Here is an 18587-nt window from a genome sequence, read left to right as displayed (position 1 = left end):
AAAAAAGCACTCATTTTGAAGAACGATTTGGAGAGTGCAATAAATAGTGTTCACTATCAACCTGACAATCAGAATCACGGGGAGATGACCCTGAGCACACCTGCCCTGCAGGACCACCTGGACGACAGAACCCCCGGGTGGAGGGTGGGGCGGGCAGCACCCTTCCCTCTGAGATCCCACACTGTGTGAATGGAGAGCTGTTTGCCTTGATCTCTGCTTCAGGACAGCAGGCACATTACCAGGTCTCTAAGCTTATGCTGCTGTGATTTCCCCACCAGCACAGTCTGCAACCTGGGACTTCAAGCCAAAATAAATCTTTGCTCCCTTAAGTTGTTTTGGCCAAATATTTAATCATAGCAATATAAAAAGAAACTAAGACAGAAATTTAATTTTCTGTCTTTGTTGGCTAGTTGGTGATACTAAAAACTCCAAAAAGTTCACTACATACTACACAAGCATGACATACCAACTACATATGGTACGTTTCAATGTTTAAAAGGATGAGACTAATGAGTAAACTGAACGACCCACCAACAGAATCTCTCCAGGGCTGAGAAGGCGGCTCAGCAGTTGGATACACTTGCAGAGGACCCAGTTTTAATTCCCAGTGCATACATGGCAGACAACTGGCTCTAACTTTAGTTCCAAGGGATCTAATGCTCTCTTCTGGCCTCCTCAGGCACGGGCACACATGTGATACACAGACATACATGCAGGCAAAACACCCATACACATACAATAAAAATTTCTCCAATCTTGGTCCTGAAAGAGGGTCATATAAAAAGAACTAATTAGTTCCTCCTGTTCTTTATGCAAAGAATAAATCAGCCTGAGAAGCCCTGAAGACCGTGTTAGAGAGCATAACTTCAATTGCTATTTTATTCAGAGGCATACAATTCATTTCTGATGCTGAGACCCAAGCCCAGCAGAGACCAGTTTCCACCCATCTATTTTTAAATTATTTGCAGATCATCTGGTGGCTTCGTGGTAAAAGCAGCTGTCAACACAGCAGCACACCCTTGGAGGCTTCTGGCTCGACCGTGTGGCAGATGCACAGAGTGTGAGCTCTAGCTCACTCTCCTACAGCTCCGCAGCCACACACAAACACCACCTTTAGATCACTAGGAGCTTTGGAAAAGCAGGATGTGGGAAACAAGTCTGTTTGCTGCAGAACTGAGCAACAAGTTCAAATGTTAACAGCATGGACTTTGGCTTTCACATCAAGATCTAAACATACCACAAATTCTCTAAAATATCCACAGAGAACTTACAATTATTATCAAAATTAAAATGTTTCTTTCTAAAGTTACTTATAGTCATTGCCTAATTTTACCCACCAAACCCAAACCCAGCTGACATGACCACCTAGAATCCTACAGCCCTTCTAATGTACTAAGCAGGTAGCAGTGTTAAGCTTCAGTTGCTCTTGCTGCCATCCTTTTATTCCAGTTCTGAGGCCAAACCTCACTGCTAAGAGCACTCACTGCTCACCCTTTACTTTATTAACTACAGCATCAACTTCAAAAAGAATAGGAGACATGGGCATATAGATGGTTCAGCAGGTAAAGGTACCCTGCCACCAAGTATAGAGAGAACAACTCCTGAAAAAGAATAGGAGACATGGGCATCGAGATGGTTCAGCAGGTAAAGGTGCCCTGCCACCAAGTATAGAGAGAACAACTCCTGAAAAAGAATAGGAATACATGGGCATCGAGATGGTTCAGCAGGTAAAGGTGCCCTGCCACCAAGTCTGGTGAGTATCTCCTGGGTCGTCCATAGAGTATAGAGAGAACAACTCCTGAACATTGTCCTCTGACCTTCACACATGCTCTGTGACATGTGCAACATACACAGACACAGACACACACACTCTCTCCCCCCTCCCCCTCTCAAAAAAATTTTAAAGGATTTGCAAAAGTGAAATCCTTCTTCATTCTACCTGATGGAATAATGTTTTAAATGTTTTATACAAATGTTATCTGATTTTCATTCAACTTCAGTTATCTTCAAGGAAACAATTTGCCTAATTGTCTCATCAATAGAACTTTCAATGAAACATTAGGAACCAACAATTTCATACCTGCACACAAAGAGAAGAAGAAAGGAATGGTTAACGAACTGTATCTACACTTTCTCTTTGCATTTGTATAACAAAATACTGCAATCAAAGTTTACATAAATGCAGGACTGGAGAAATGACTGATCATAAGGTCTTCAAGGCAAAAACAAACTGAGTTGACTGACTAGAGAAATGACCAACTTTTGAAGATCAGGGAGACAACTCAACAACTAAGAGTGCTTGCCAGCAAGCCTGACAATCTGAGTTCGATTCCCAGGGCCTACCTGGTGGAATTCAAGAACTAACTTTCATAAGTTATCCTCTGACCTCCATGTGTTGCTGCATAGACGTACAAACACCCATTAAATAAAACTAAACATCAGAGGATGAGGAATCTCCAACCCTAGCAAACTGTTCAACCTCTGATGCCACAGTTTCCTGGCTTTGACACGGACCTGACTTATACCTACAAGGACTAAATAACCCATGGCAAAAAAAATAACACAAAGGAAATGGAATTATGTACAATCCTATTGTCCAGAGAAAGGTAACAAGCACTTGTGCTGTGCTGATTTCTGGCCTCTTACCGCTGAGTGAGCAGGCGTGTTGCTAGGACCATACTGTATAGAGTTAGACAGCTACTGTTTAATGGAAGGGGAAGCTACCTTAATTTTCTCTCCTTTCTTCTTCCCTCCACTCCCCCAGTGTATGTGTGTATTCAATGGAATTGGGGTTTTTTTTCTCATCACTCTCCACCTTACTTTTGTAAAGTCAGGATCTCCATCAATGAATCTGTAATCCAGTGATTTAGCTAGACAGGAAAGTGGGCAAGGCTCTTGGTTCTTCCTGTCTCTGGCTTCCCAGTACCACTGTTACAGAGTTACACTCGGCTTTTATGTGGGTGCTGGGGCTCAAACTCAGGTCTTCACGTTTGTGCAGCAAGCACTTTTCCCAATGAGCCACCCCGACAGCCCCAGTTATAAATGCCTGCATACTCCTTGCATATACAGATTAGGATTCAAACATTTTATTTCCAATACTAGATGCTTAAAACTAGCAAATCACTATATTTAATGTCTATTTTGATGGTTGTTTTTATTTTCTTCTCAAATCCTCTTCTTTCTTTTTGAAAGATGAGCCAAAATATATAAACAGTGGCTAAGAAATCCTTCCATTGACATGAGAAATGCATTTTCATCACACAAGGAAAAGCAAATCACTTAAGAAGTAATGCTTAATTGTGTTATATTTCAAAACAAAACACTGCCATGTCCATGCATTAACTTTGTTTTTTATTGTTTGATGATTGGTTTTTTTGGTTTTGTTGTCACTGAAACAGTGTCTCAACTCTCTATCTCTGGCTAGCCTGGATCTCACTATATAGCACAGGCTAGCCTCAAACTTCAAAATCCTCCTTCCTCCCCCTCCCAAATACTGAAATTACAAGTGTAAGCCACCATCATCAATGAATGTCATTCATCTCCTCCTATTTCAGGAAGCCACTATGCTCTCTTCCCTACTCCTCATCCCCTTCCCCCTTCCACTGCACTGAGTGGTGAAAACAGGGACTCTTTCTGTACTGCAGCACATCACTACAGCACTTGCTGCACTCTGCATGCGGTAAGTGCCAGGTCTATCCTCAGCACTTCTATGGAGTACTAAGCTTTGACAATGGTTGGCCTATTAGAATCTTACTCCCCAGTGTTGCTGTGCTGGAAGGGCCTAGTAGGAATTAACTGAGTTATGCATGAGTGGACATGGCTAGTTTTCTGAAAGTTGCCCCACTCCTGCCCTCCCTTGCCCACTCCTACCCACACCTGCTCACTCCTGCTCACTCCCATTTGCTTTCTAGCCCTTTGGCCCTCAGCTTCTGAACAAGGTTTTTACCAAGATATGGGCCAAATAAACTTCTGATTCGTCTACCCAGTCTAGGCAAGGCATCGTGCCACACGCCTCTAATGCCAGCCCTCAGAGGTGGAGGCGAGACGAGCAGGAATTCTGAGCCAGCCTGCACTTCATGAGACTCTGTCTCAAAACCAGTAATAACTAATTAAAAAGTTAATTGGAGCTGGAGTGATTAAGAGCACTGGCTCCTCTTCCAGAGGACCTAGGTTCATCTCCCAACACCCACACAGTGGCCCCCATCTGTAAATCTAGTACCAGCAGATCTGATGCCCTCTTCTGGCCTCTGTAGGCAGCAGGCACGCATATAGTATACAGACAGACAGATGCAGGCAAAATGCCTATACACATTAAATCTTTTAAAAAAAAAATTAAGTTAAGTAAATTATTCGGTATACCACAACATGACACACACCCTTTAGGTAGACACACTGTTTTCCTACTGAACTAACAAGAGTCTGTTGGTTTTTCCAATAATTAAATGTCAGCATTACTGTTTTAATGTTTTTCATTTCAAATATGTTATCTGTCATTTACATCACAGATACACTGGCCTTTAAAGGACAAGCCTAAGGCTTCACTCACTATTAATGCTTATACCCAAAGACCTGTGTCATGATAACAAACATCTAGCAGAAGGACTTGTGTGATATTCTGTTCAGCCTAGACCTAGGACACACAACCTCTTCTGTTTCCACTTGAACTCAGCAGTCTCCTGCTGCCAACATCAATCTTTCAATTCTCCTCAATCAGATACAGTATAGGTTTTTCTAGAAAGTATACTCAAGTTATTTCAAGAATCCCCTGCTCTGATCACTTAAAAAGAATGTCTATCCGAGCTAATCTTTTTGGCCACCCACAACAGTCCAGTAAGCAGATCCCACAAGGCCTGTCAGGTCCGCTGCTGTGGCCATTTCCCGACAGTCTTAGAAGCCCACACGGCCTGTCAGGTCCGCTGCTGTGGCCATGTTCCCGACAGTCTTAGAAGCCCACGACAACAGTGCTGCACGGAGCTATCCTTTCACCAAGATGACAACGGTAAAAAGACTCGGGCAGAGAAAGAGGCCAGTCTAATTACAACCTGCCCCTCAGCCTTCAGAGCCTGAAGCCTGACTTCATCACAGGCCGACAGACAAAGATTTATGTGTAGTCAACCTTAAACCTTAAGGAAATACTTTCTATTAACTTGGTACCTGTGATACATTTTTAAATTTATGTTAGTAAAAACATGCCCCTCAACAGAAACATTTTTAAAGTCTTCTATGAACCGCCCAGGCAGAGGCACTGATCACTACCTCTGCTCAGGACCTCTGGTGCAGTGAGAAGACATAAAAGACAAAGAGGAAACAGCCAGCTAATGCCACTGATGCTAACATTTGAGTTTCACAAAGTAACACTAGAAAACAAAGACTCCCTTCCTCCCTCTTTTTTTTAAACAATATAGTGACTTCCTGTTATAAAATCTTGTTTCCATTGGCTTCTTGGACTACACAATAGCAAGCAAAAAGCCTTTTGACCTTGGGAAATAATGGTAAATATAAAACTTATTAACATTATATGTTCCTCAAAACGAAAAATAAATTTCTCACAAGTATAAACTATTACACGAACAAACAAAACCTTGTTTTGTTTCTATCGCTTGCTGAAAATCAATCATGGTGGCAATGGGAGAGGGATTAAGAAACAGTCAGGCAAATTCACAAAAGCTCTAAGGTAAGATAAAACTACCCTGCAGGAGCAGCCAGTGCCGCTTGACCTAACAGCTGTACACAGTCGCACTAATTAAAATGAAAAGCTGGCCTGCATAACACACAGGCGATTCACTGAACCCTCCTACCAAGTTGCCACAGTTCACCACCACACTCTTCCCTACTCTGGCCTGTAATGTAGAAAGTAAATCACACATAGCTGAAGGTACCTAAATGCTCTCCTCCCTCCCCGCACCCCCTACACACACACACACACACACACACACACACACACACACACACACTTGTGAGCATTTCAGAAATTATCACAACTATACAGACCAGAGAGAGCATGGTCCTGTGGACTGTTAAAAACACTACACAAAGGAAGTGGAGCCACATTACATCAGCTCTTGCCTCAATTCATAAATGAAAAACTGCAGAACAAGGCAAAAATTTAAAAAGCCTTTTTCTGGAAATCTCAGGGTGAATTAATGTGGGTTGGGTCTTTAAATATGTTACTGAATGGGTCTCACTGATGCATCACGCTCAGAAACCAAGGGGAGGGGAACGTGTAATCTTAGTCAATTTTATCACGCATGGAGATCAAATAACACTTCAGGAGCAGCCTGCCAAACAGAGTGCCTGCCAGAGCACAATGAGCACTCAAGGGCTCTGGAGTGAGAAGCATCATCCACAAGCCCCAGAGATCCTTACAGAATAGTTTCAACACTACTAAATTAGAGCTGGCAAAAAACAAACGCAGGCTCCTAAGCCCCACACACCACTGTGGAGTCGCTGTCAGGCATCTGCACACCTGCCTCCTGTTATTTTCCTAGGCTATGTATACTCAGAAAGGCAACGGTCTTGTCCTGCCTGAGTCTACATATGCTTAAAAATGAAGAGCTGGCTGTGCTTCTGGAAATAATTGCCCACAGAATGGATAGGATATTGTTCCCATGTGTAAGGAAGGTCTTAAATCAAGTCTACTTTGAATTTGGAGTTCCCTGGGAAAAAGGAACAAGAACTCAATACCACACTTTGGCAGAGTTTAAGGTCTTTGTCAACTCTGTTCACAGCTTTTCCTTAAATGTCTCAATCTTGAAAGCATCCAGGAACACAATTTCAAAGGGAAAATGTAATCTCATTGACCCCCATGTTTATTCACATACCATTTCTGAGATTGGCCATATGGCTGAGAGGCCTGCAGCCAAACAATGCCCCCGCGGTGCGGAGTCAGTGCCACATGTGTGCCAGGAACTCTTAAAGCCTGAGAGTAAGGCAATGTCGCCTGTTACAGGCGGGTTTTCTCAGCAAACAGTAAGTGGTTAAGCAGGTCGCATAGCAGCAGAGGAATTCTGAACAAGCAAGGGAAACCTACACACACACACACACACACACACACACACAGACACACAGACACACACACACACACGGCAATTTAAACTAAATGTAATCGTTATCAAGAACCCTGTACTGCCGTTATTTTGGCCAAAAAGCAAATCACAGGTGATCAGCATTTCTTTATTACCAAATCCATTAAATTCATTTTATTTTTGAACTTATAGCAGTGAAGTTTCAGCTAAAACAGCTTCTTTTCCATTACAGGCTGCTCATCTTCAAACAGGCTTTACTTTCAGAAGGAAAAAACAAACATACTCAAGAAACATTTTTAAATTGCCTTTTCTCTGCCCCAAACACGTTTACTATTCGGTTTACTTTAGTTAAAATTTCCAGTGCTTCGAACTACCATTAAGAAACAAATTCCAACTGGAATGTAATGGGACACTTCAAAAACCAACTCCGCATTCCTAACACTCACCAGTTCACCTCTCAACACCCACCTCCGGGAACCCACACACGACACTTGTCTGTCCAGCTTCCAGCCCAAGACCTGCGTTCCCCGGCAGCACAAGGCCGTCGGCCACTTGCCTGTGCGGCTGGGCCAGTCCTCCTCCTCCTCCAGGGGCGCGGGATTCCGCAAACCCCAGGGCGAGAGCCGGGCGGGCGGAGCCGAGGAGGCGGGCAGGGCTGGGCGGTGAATTTGCACCTCCGAACAAAAGGAGGCCGGGCGCCGGCCGCGCGGGTAGGTCTGAGCTGCTACAGGCGCCGGCCCTCGGCTGGGGATGCGCTGGGCCCGCGGCCACAGCGCTCACTCGAACTCCTTCAGCCCCGGCGGCCTGGCCAGCACTGCCACGTGCCTGTGACCCAGACTAGAGAGAAAGAGCCGCCTGAGCGCGACGGCGGCCAGCAAAACCCGGGCTGGAACAAGGCCGGCTCCGCACGCTCCCAGGCCGCCACCATGGGCTAGCACACACAATGCCAGCCGCAATTGTAGCTCCTTCCCTGCCACGCCACCCTCAGGTTCCCCCAATCCTCCCAGCGTTCCCGACAGCCGGAACTGCAAGGCTGCGTGATTGATGGCAGCTCTTAATAGCGTGGTCAGCTAGAAAATGCATCTGCAAGCAAGATATTAAAGAGGCAGCGCATCCCCGATTGTGATCAGCAGTTCACACATCCTAGAGCAGCCTCAGCTTCAACCAGGAATACTAATGCTAAACCGCCTTGATGCCTAACAAAAGCAGATGACACAACGAAGGTCCTTCCACAGACAGCCAAACACTTGCTTTCAACGACCACAGGAGAGCAGCACTGTTTGGTGGCAAACATTTCTGACCCCCATTTTTCTTATAATTTAAGAATTTCTGTAAGTGACTTAATTAAATCTCTCCCAACCGTTTCCAAAAGGAAATAAAGCCAAATACAAAATGCTTCACAAAATGTAGGTTAAGATGGGCTTGATCAAAACTCATCTAATAAAGCCAATAAAATGCACATTCTTCGTCATGTGGCTTTAAATAAACAACTCACCAGCTAGATTCCAGAGTTCATCATTAACTCAACTTGTAAATTCATCTGAAGAGAATTATCAACTGATAATTTCAAACTACTTCCTTCCCCAACTCCCAATGAAGTCTGCTCAAAATATGATCAACTTGATAAATTGTATTAAAATTAAATCTAACTTTACTTATACCATGTATTCTACTGCTTAGCAGTAATGGCAAAGATTATTTGGTTCTTATAAATAAAACATTCCAGGAAATTTTAAGAACGCCTAAAAGAATATGGATTTAAAGTACAAACCTAGCTATTGACCCAAATTAAAAAGCAGCATGCTCCACATTTAAGCGGTCACTTGGTATCTTCACTAGTGTACTTTTCACCTTCAAGCAAGTTTGCTCAAATGGTTTTATGCACACTAATTCAACTTCTAAAGGCAGAATAAATTTTCAATTTACTGGGTATCTTTAGGCAGAGAATTGGACAAGATTAACGTAATTTTTTTTTCAAACTGTCTAAACCAAGCAGAAGGAAGGTAAGGGTAGAATCCAGGGGCTCTCCCTTGTTGGCACTAATCATGAAGCTGACACGAGAGGCCAAACCGATTCCATCTTGAGACCGGCCTCCATCTTAAAAAAAAAGAAAAGTAGCCTGAAAACTTGACCTGCAGCAGAACCCAAGCTACACCGAGTACCAGGAGGGACCCCATGGCTTGACCTTGGCCAGAGTTACTCCCTAGCTACTTCCCAGCAACAGTTAATCAAAGATTATCTGATTGTTTCAGATGTACTTTCGGAATGTTTGTGATTGTATACAGTCTTGCTTCAGAGCACCCACCTGTAGGCTTATAGTCATTCTATTTAGATACTTGCCAGACTGGACCCCTTCCCTCACCCCCTCATTTGCTCCTGTTTTCCTGTAAAAACTTGCCAGACTGGACCCCCTTCCCTCATCCCTCATTTGCTCCTATTTTCCTGTAAAAACTTGTCCTGCTGAGGGATGGCAACTGCTCCACCTTCCCTTCCTGTCCTACTGTGTCAGGATTGGGTTGGAGGAGAGCCCAAGCCCAAGTTTAATAAAGAGACCTTAATGCTATTACATCAGAGATGGTTCTTTGGTGTTCTTTGGGGCTCACAAGTGCCTCCAGGGCAACAGCATGTACATTGAAAGATCACCTTTGGGAATGGAGACATGACACAGAGGTTAAGATGATTGCTCTTTCAGAGGACCCGGGTTTGATTCCCAGCACCCAGAGGGCAGCTGATGACTGTAACTAACTCCAGTCCCAAGTGATATGACACCTTCTCTGGCCCGTGGAAGACATACATACATGTAAAACACCCATACACATAAAAATAAAAATAAAGTTAAAAACTTTGGGGTGGGGGTTGGGGGGAGAGGAGAAAGACTATCTACCTCTAAAAGGGAAATCTTGCTCCAAGTGACTGAAATAACTTCTGAGAGCTGATGAAGCATAATGCCTCTGCTGCCTGAAAGGTGGCCATAGTCAGTACAAACTGGAGGCACTCTACAGTGTGAATCTCCATCTGCCACAAGCTCCACTAAACACCACTCCTCAATGAAACCACTCTGAGGCCTGAAAATCTGCTTCATAACGAAGTAGCTCTGAGTAATCTCTATCTATGTCAGAGATCAATCAATCCCAAAGCCTATCTACAAAAGCTACTCCTGTACTTAGACAAACTCCCAATCTCTAGCCGATAGCCAGATAAATCCAGACACATAGCAAAGCCTATAGAGGATTTGTTCCCCACAACAAACAAACACAGAGACATCCAAGATGAAGCTGCTTATGCCAAGAAACTTACAGAGAATATACAAAATGAGAAAACAGAGTCACTGCCCATAAATCAAATATTCACAACAGACATCTGTGTGCTTAGCACCAAGTATCTGTCGAGGGCCAAACAAAACTTTTCTGACAGACCCATTGTCGAGAAGGGCTGGTTCACTGTGAGTCTGAAAACAGTAAGAATAATTGAACTTCTACATTCCAAGCTCCTTCTATAGCAGCTTCTAGGAGCTCTGCAAGCCTTGATAGCACACTATTTTTTAAATTTTTTTTATATTGGAAGGGGTGCACATGCACACATATAAAGGTCAGAGGACAACTTGGTAAAAGTTGGCTTTCTTCTTCCACCATGTGGGTCCTGGGGATAGAATTTATGAGGTCATCAGGCTTGGCAGCAAGTACCTTAAACCGCTGAGCCACCTCAGAAGTGGTTTTTACAGAATTTTATGACACAAATTTTTAGTTCTTCTTTTGTCGGCTCTTCTCATTCACCATGTCCAGAGTACTCAGTCACTCCAGCCTTTCATTTCCCAGCAGCAGATTTCTACCATAAGCCTACCCTGGCTTCTTCCACTCTCATAGAAACAATCTCCCAGATGCCCCTTTCACATGTAGACTAGCATTTCTTATGGAGATCTAGCTTCTAACAAATTAATATATCTTCTCTCACCCTGTAAAAGTCTAATAAAGGTGCTGGTGAGATAGCTCAATGGTTAAGAGCACTTGCACCAAATCTGACAACCCGAGTTCAATACTTGGGACTAACACTGTGGAAAAGAACTGCCAGGATGTCTTCTGACCATCCCGAGTGTACAGATGACACAAATGTGTTCCAGCACTGAGTAAATGTTAGAAGAGGAAAAGCCCAATCAAAAGCAAGATTTTCTACCCATGTTATAATGATAGACCCCGAGACCCAACTAGTATTCTATTAACAAGTACAGGTTTTTTAAGAGTTCATAAAGAGCTAGGAGTGATGACATATGATTTTTAACTCCAGCACTATAAAAGCAGAGGCAGGCAGGAAACCTGGCCTACATAGTGAATCCTAAGCCACTTAGAGCTACATAATGAGACCCTCTCCCAAAAGTACTAAACCAAAAGCAAAGAGTCAATGAGGTCCAGAAGCAACTATTAATTCAAAGTCAGCTCTTGCTACTTCTGACATTTAAGCAATAGGTACTTATATTGAGCAATGTAAACAGAATACAAAATTTTGAAAGTACTTTGTACACATATTCAGTCTTCCAATTTTCTTTGAATATGACTGTGTTACAAATTCTGCTCAAAGAAAGAGAAGTGCAATGAATTTAGTGTTCACTCTTTCCTCTATTTTCCCTGCCATGGAAGCCTACCCAAAGGCTCTTTTGAGTAAAAGGTCCCACTGTGGTCACAGAGCACTCCAAAATTACCTCCACACCACTCACAGCAAAGAATCTGCCTTACACCTAATTGACAGGAGTTCATAATTAAGGTATCTGCAGAAGAAAATAAGAGTTAACGTAACAAAACAACACGTTTCAGGTGTTTTAGCACACAAAAAAGATTGTTGCATGGTATGGATGAAACAATGCTAGGTCTGCCCCACCTCGCCAAGACCTTCTATCTATCCATGACTGCTCTACACAGGGCAGCACTTGGTGCCCACGGGATCTCCTTCTGGCCACATCAGGTATCCTTTTGTCCTAAGCTCCACTCCACACTAAATCCAGTTCCTGGTTTCCTAATAACCTTCACTTATCAAAACAACCCTGTCAAGTTGAATACCATTAACAGATAATGAGAGGAGACAGCAGATGCAGTTAGGAGTAAAGCATTCCATGCACTACAAGCCTCAGCATGCAGCCAACTGAGCTGACATCTGACTTTATCCTAGCAGTTAAAATTAAATCCAAAGTCTACTAAACTAACATTAAAGCTATGTCAAGGAACTGCCCACAGGGAAAATATGAAGCACACTCTGTCAACAGCTAAACAGGGCCCATGTTATCAAAGACCCTCAACCTCCTACTACTGCTCCGCGTCTACCTCTCAACACTGCCTCTGCCACAGCAAAGACTCTCGACTGCATCTTAGGAAGATGGGAGGTTTGGCTGCTCGTCAAGACCACTGAAACAGCAGGGAAGGTCATAGTACTTAGTGTGGCATTCTAAACAATGGCCGACAACAACAACAACAACAACCACTGACCAGGAAGGTGGCGAAAATTTGTAATCCCAGCATTTGGAAGATGAGAGAAAGAGAACAACGAGTGCCAAGGTTAATCTGGACTTCATGAACTCCTGTAGGAAAAAAAAACTAGAAAAACAAAATACCCAAGTCAAGCATACATTAATTGAATCCGTTCTGGAATCAGTAGGGGAATTTTTTTAAATGTTCCTATGTAGAATATGGACTTATTCCCAAGTACAGGAGCATCGGCCTTTAATTCTAGCACGAAGGAGGCAGGAGCAGGCACATCTCTCTGAATTTCAGGCCAGCCTGGTGTCATAGCAAAGTCGAGGACACCCATGGCTACATAAAGACACCTTGTTAATAAATAAATAAATAAATAAATAAATAAATAAATAAATAAATGAATAAATAAATAAATGGACTCAACAGTGCTAACTTTAAAAATAAATAAAAGGAAAAAAATAAAGAAGGCAGGAATGGTGACATATATCTTGTAGTCCCAACTCTTTGAAGGTAGAGGCAAGAGGAAGTCTGCAAGTTCAAGACTAACCTGTGCTATAAGGTGAGACTTGTCTCTCAATTAATTAATTAGTTAATTAACAAATTTTAAGGGAGAGATCATTATTTGCTGTTAAGTATTTTCCCAAGATTATGATATCTTGTCTTCAATTGTAATGCTTAATTGTATGTGTATGTGTTTGTGTATAAGTCCATGTGTATGTGTATGTGTATGTGTATGTGTATGTGTATGTGTATGTGTATGTGTATAAGTCCATGTGTGCAGGCACCCACAGAGACCAGAAAAGTCAGGTGCTCTGTAGGTAGAGGCCCAGCGGCCCTCTCCACAAGCAACAAGTGTTCTCAATCAGTCAGCTCTCTAGCCCCATAACGACTTTTTTTTAAAACTAGCAAAGTTGTATATGCTTTATGAAATAAAATGTATTAAGTTGAGGGCTAGAGAGATGGCTCAGCAGTTAAGAGCACTGACTGACTGCTCTTTCAAAGGTCCTGAATCCAATTCCCAGCAACCACATGGTGGTTCACAACCATCCATAATGAGATCTAACTCCCACTTCTGGTGTATCTGAAGACAGCTACAGTGTATTTAAATATAACAATAAATAAATCTTTAGAAAAAAATGTATTAAGTTGCTAAGCAATGATGGCACACGCCTTTAATCAAAGCACTAAGGAGGCAGAAGCAGGCAGATTTCAGAGTTTGAGGCCAGCCTGGTCTATGGGGCAAGTTCAAGGACAACCAGTGATATGCACAAAGAAGCCCTATCTCCAAACAAAACAATGTTAAGTTTCCCTAATATATGGTCTTACGGGGATATATTAGTCTCTCTGGGTTCTCTTCTGTATGTGAATTTGCATATATTTCTAAGACCATGCATACTCATTTGTCTGATGGTTCATTCTGTTGATTTTTATTTCACAGAAATGAAATCCTACTGTTTATAGCAACTTGTTCTTCTCACTTTACACCTAGCCATCAACACCCCATTCCTGATCACAACTGCACAGAATTTTACAGTGTGGGAGTACAGTAATTAGGAAATTCCTTCCGGAGGCTGTTAACACAGAGTTTCTGGGTTTGTTTTTCCTGTTATAAATACTCTTAGAACAAACTTCTATGACCCGTCTTGTTTTGCACAAACGTATTCTATAGAGGAGAAACTGGGAATTCTCAGTTCACCTTGCTAGTCAGAGCTTAAAGGCTGGGCCAGCCACAGTGGGTGCTGCTGGCACATACCTTCTGGCTGTGGGAACTCTCCTTAGTCTCTTACCTTTCTAAAGGTAGCTTTTGATTATTCCTCCTAATGTACCTAGTCCTAGACATACCTAGCCTTTCCTGAACACATTTTGGTATCTCTTATGAGTGGAAAAAATTCACTATGAAGCTGCTTTGGTGTTAAATTCCAAAATTTTATTTTTCCATTTGACCCTGTGTAAAAGAGCTAGGGTTGATATGGACCTTCACAATCCACCCCAACCCAAATCAAACTGGTCTCCTGGCTCCAGGCTCCCCCAAAAGGCTCCAGAGTTCCTGTTGTTCTAGCACTAAGTGGTAACAGCACATTCTTCCTTTTTTAAAGAAAATCCTTGGTCAGACATGATAGAACACATCTTTATTCCCAGTATTTGTGAGTCAGAGGCAGGTGGATCTCTATGAGTTCAAAACCAGCGTGGCCTACAATAATGAGTTCCAGGGAAACCAAGACTATATAGTGAGCCTCTGTTTCAAATAAAGAGCCAGGTATGGAGGCCCATGCCTGTAATCCCAGCACTAGGAAGGCAGAGGCAGGTGGATCTCGAAGTTTGAGTCCAGCCTGGTCTACAGAGTGAGTTCTAGGACAGCCAGGGATATACAGAGAAACCCTGTCTTGAAAAACATGGATAGATAAGATAGATAGATAGATAGATAGATAGATAGATAGATAGATAGATAGATAGATAGACCGACAGACAAGCAAAAAAAATTATTTATATCCTAAAGTACATGTAAAATAAACTGCCTTGTTTGTTTCTATGTATCAAGTGCTAGAGAACAACCTAGAACTACATGGCACTATCTTTTAAAAAATAATAATAATAAATATATTAAATATAAACTGCTTCTTTTGGTTGGTTCACATTACTCTATTCTGATAGTAACTCTCGCCATTGCTACAAAGCCTTAAAGGCAAAGAAAGGTCAGGCCTAAGCCACACTAACTCTCAAAGAGTGTTCGTGGTGACCTGTGCTGTGCATTCACTTATCATCTCTCTTCCATACAGCCAGCACATAATGATTTGCTCACATATGCTCCTTGGTATACATAAAGGTGCTGAAGAACAGAAATATAAAGCATTAAATCAAGAACACTGGTAATAATTATATCCACACAAAACCATGAACACACCTGCCATAATAAAGGAGTTTAAAAAGTTTATGTACTTTGATGTCATCATTTTAATATTTAATTTTACCTTTAGTAAATACGCTTGTGATTAAATATAGAGTTAGATAAACAGTACTGCAATCAAGAAGATAGACTTTCTCTCTTGTTTTTGAAACAGTCTTGCTGTGTAGCCCTGGCTGGACTCCACAGGATGCAGAACAGTCACCCTGCCTCTGTCTCCTAAGAGCTGGGGTTAGAGATGCGCATCACCAAGCTCTGTCCGTGCTCTTGGAAAGGGATTAGAAATGGTACCAAGTTATAAATAGGTAAGTACAACATTAAGGCTAGGCACTAATTAAGCTTTTCTTTATGTTTTATACTAATAGAGCTCCAAACATATTTCACATAAATTAAACAAACAATAACTTCTTACTAAGTATTTAAAAGTATTACCTCAGGAAATCTTAAAAAGTATCAACATTACTAAAACATATTCTAGGGAAAAAAACGCAACTTAGGTGTGTTATCACCTCATCTGTTTGCAAGACGGGAGAAGTAAATGTAAGCAAAGGTCAGGTGGGAAGCACAGATCCCAAGCTCTCCCGAGCAGAGCGAGCCGAGTCCTCAGGCAGCTCTAGGCTTCCCCACTGCCTGGGTCTGTTCACTCTAGAACTCGCTACAGTCAGGGTCTAATGACAGACACAGGCAGCTGGGAGGAGAGGCAGGGGGCGCACTCGGGACACATGCCTTGATGCTGGATGGGATGTTTAGAATGAAGCCCTTGGGTGTCTCAGTGGGGCACCCAGCAAAGTTTACTGAAGTTGGAATAAGATAATACAAAACCAGAGTCATTATACCAAGAACTGAAAATATTAACTAGAGATTTGTAAAATTAAAGCAACACATACAAACCTGAAGTGCTGCTTTTGCCTTTTTGTTGTTATTCTGATTTGTGGTTTTTCTAGTACTATGTGTCTAACAAACTAAACTCTTTTAAAATAAAATCACCATCTTCCTCAAGAAAAATACTTATTAAATGTTTCAAAAAATTAAATGAGTACTATTACAAGGTTCAACATCACAGGGAACATTACTGAGTCAGTAATTCTCTGCATAAAGAACAATTACTTCCCTACAGGAAATGTCTGACTAGCCTAATTCAAATCTTGTGCTGAAGCATGCCAGGGACACTGATTAAAACAAAGTCCAAAACCAGGGTAAGAAGAATGCTTGACAGAAACAAGGCAGAGCAGCTCCTAGTCCGTGCCTGCCTTTAGAGGAGCTGAGAGGCAAGGCTCTCATGAAGACAAATGCTCTACACCCATTCTGGGAGTTTAATCTTTAACTGACCAGAAAAGACAAATATTTAAATCACAGGAAATCCAGTTTCATACAAAGGAAAACTCAGACTAATTTGTGTTTACACCATTTCATTAATCCTAACAACCAAACCAAACACTGGTCATTCCTTCCAATCTTCAAAGTAAGCTGACCACAATGAAAACCCATGAAAGCCATCACTGACTGGGTGAGTGTGTCTAAAGGATTGCGATGCAAACCGTGTCCCAAGTCCTGAGAGGAAATGCCTGCCCAATGCTCCCTTACAGGCTCTCCAGCCCATGGCAGGCCTGACCATGAGATTTCCCTGACATACCACCTATAGGAGACACTGAACAGATGGACTATGGTAGGAGCTGACCTCTATTATCTTTCACTGCAGACCTAACAAGTATCACAGGACTCCTGGGATTGTTTGTTTGTTTGTGTGGGGAAGGAGGGAAGGACAGGTGGGAGGAGGCAAGATCTCAAGAAAAGCCTGGTCTACATACTGAGTTCACACCCAGGCAAGGCTAGAGAGACCCTGTCTCAAAAAACAAAACAAGCAAAACAAAACAAGAAATCTGGTGCTACTCACTGAGGAATATTTATCAGCATAGGGCCTCATGGTCCTAACCTACAATAAAATAATAGCAAATATTTCTATTTTTTTTTCCAGCCAAAGACTAATATACTTAGAGAAGTTAAAATGATTCCCAAACAACTAGAAAAGCACACCATCCTGAAAAAGACTTATTATAAAAACTGAATCATAAATACTGAAAGCTAGTCTTCAACATTAAGAGGAGGAACGGTTGTCTTTTATGATAAAAGCTAAAGAAAAATAACAGTAACAAATACTATGGCATTTTAAAAGCAATTAGCAATGAGGTTAAGAATTTATACTAGCCACTTGATATGTGTTTTTTATTACCTGATTTTAACCATTATAAAAGGCTTAGAGAACTTACTGTTCTTATATTTTTGGCTGTGAGCCTAGCCTTTTAACGGCTGAGCCCTCTCCAACCCGAGCTTACTGTTCTTACAAGAGGACCAGCATTCACGAAAAGGCTCACAGTCTGATGGATGACCTCTTTTGGACTTTGCAGGCTCCTGTGCATATGTGATATACATAAACTGAAGACACAGGCATGCATCCATACATACACATAAGCAATACAAATTTTTAGTAATCATTATATAAGTATTTGTTTGCATGTAGACAAGGTTTCAATGCATCTCAAGTTAGTTTAGAACTCTCCATCTCCCCATGTGGTCAAGAAACACATTACAGCTCCTGATCCTCCCTCAGAAGACTCAGATGCACAGTGTTCTTCTGTCTACCTCTAGGATAGCTCTCATTGGGAACTAAGCTACCTTGATGAACATACACGGGTGACAGGCATCCCCTCAACATCACCTTTGCTGTATCCTAACACACAATCTGACCAAAGGCATCACTTGAAACAACTCATCCTAACAGGCTTGTAGTTCAGTGTTCACCCTGCTGCATCTTACTGAAACTGGAAGACACTGAGCAATGCCTTAAGTTTAATTCCACAGCCAGGCAAACTGGCTCAAATATGAGTATAAAACAAAGACATTTTGGAAGCAAGTGATGTACATAGGTTCAAGGGCAGCCCAGTCTATACAGCAAGTTGAAGGTTAGACAAGGTTATTATTTCAAGGACAAGGAAATCCTGTCCCTACAAAATAAATACACCTCTCTGCTGCAGCCAAGCATGATGCCAAAAAGGAAACTAAAGCTGAGGTGCCCTAGATAAATAGTAGAAGCCATCAGGAACAATTACAACAGCACAATAAGCTCCACCGTCATTGGGGAGGCAAGCTCCTGCATCTGAACTCTGTGGCTCACATGCCAAGCTGAGAAAGACACACACACAC

General features: G+C 42.1%; 1 protein-coding gene across 10 annotated transcripts in view; it reads right to left on the bottom strand.

The window, feature by feature from the left end:
• Rere (arginine-glutamic acid dipeptide repeats) overlaps positions 1-18587 on the bottom strand; it is a 358397-nt gene that overhangs the window by 254993 nt on the left and 84817 nt on the right. Inside the window, exon 1 of one of the 10 annotated variants that reach the window (XM_031379532.1) lies at positions 7494-7515. The exons of 8 other annotated variants lie outside the window; for them this stretch is intronic. The gene's annotated coding sequence lies outside the window, so the exon portion shown is untranslated. One more of the 10 variants, XM_031379533.1, reaches the window with a different exon arrangement.

This window comes from Mastomys coucha, unplaced genomic scaffold, assembly GCF_008632895.1.
Source record: "Mastomys coucha isolate ucsf_1 unplaced genomic scaffold, UCSF_Mcou_1 pScaffold18, whole genome shotgun sequence".
Taxonomy (NCBI): Eukaryota; Metazoa; Chordata; class Mammalia; order Rodentia; family Muridae; genus Mastomys; species Mastomys coucha.
This window is presented reverse-complemented; position numbering and strand designations above follow the sequence as displayed.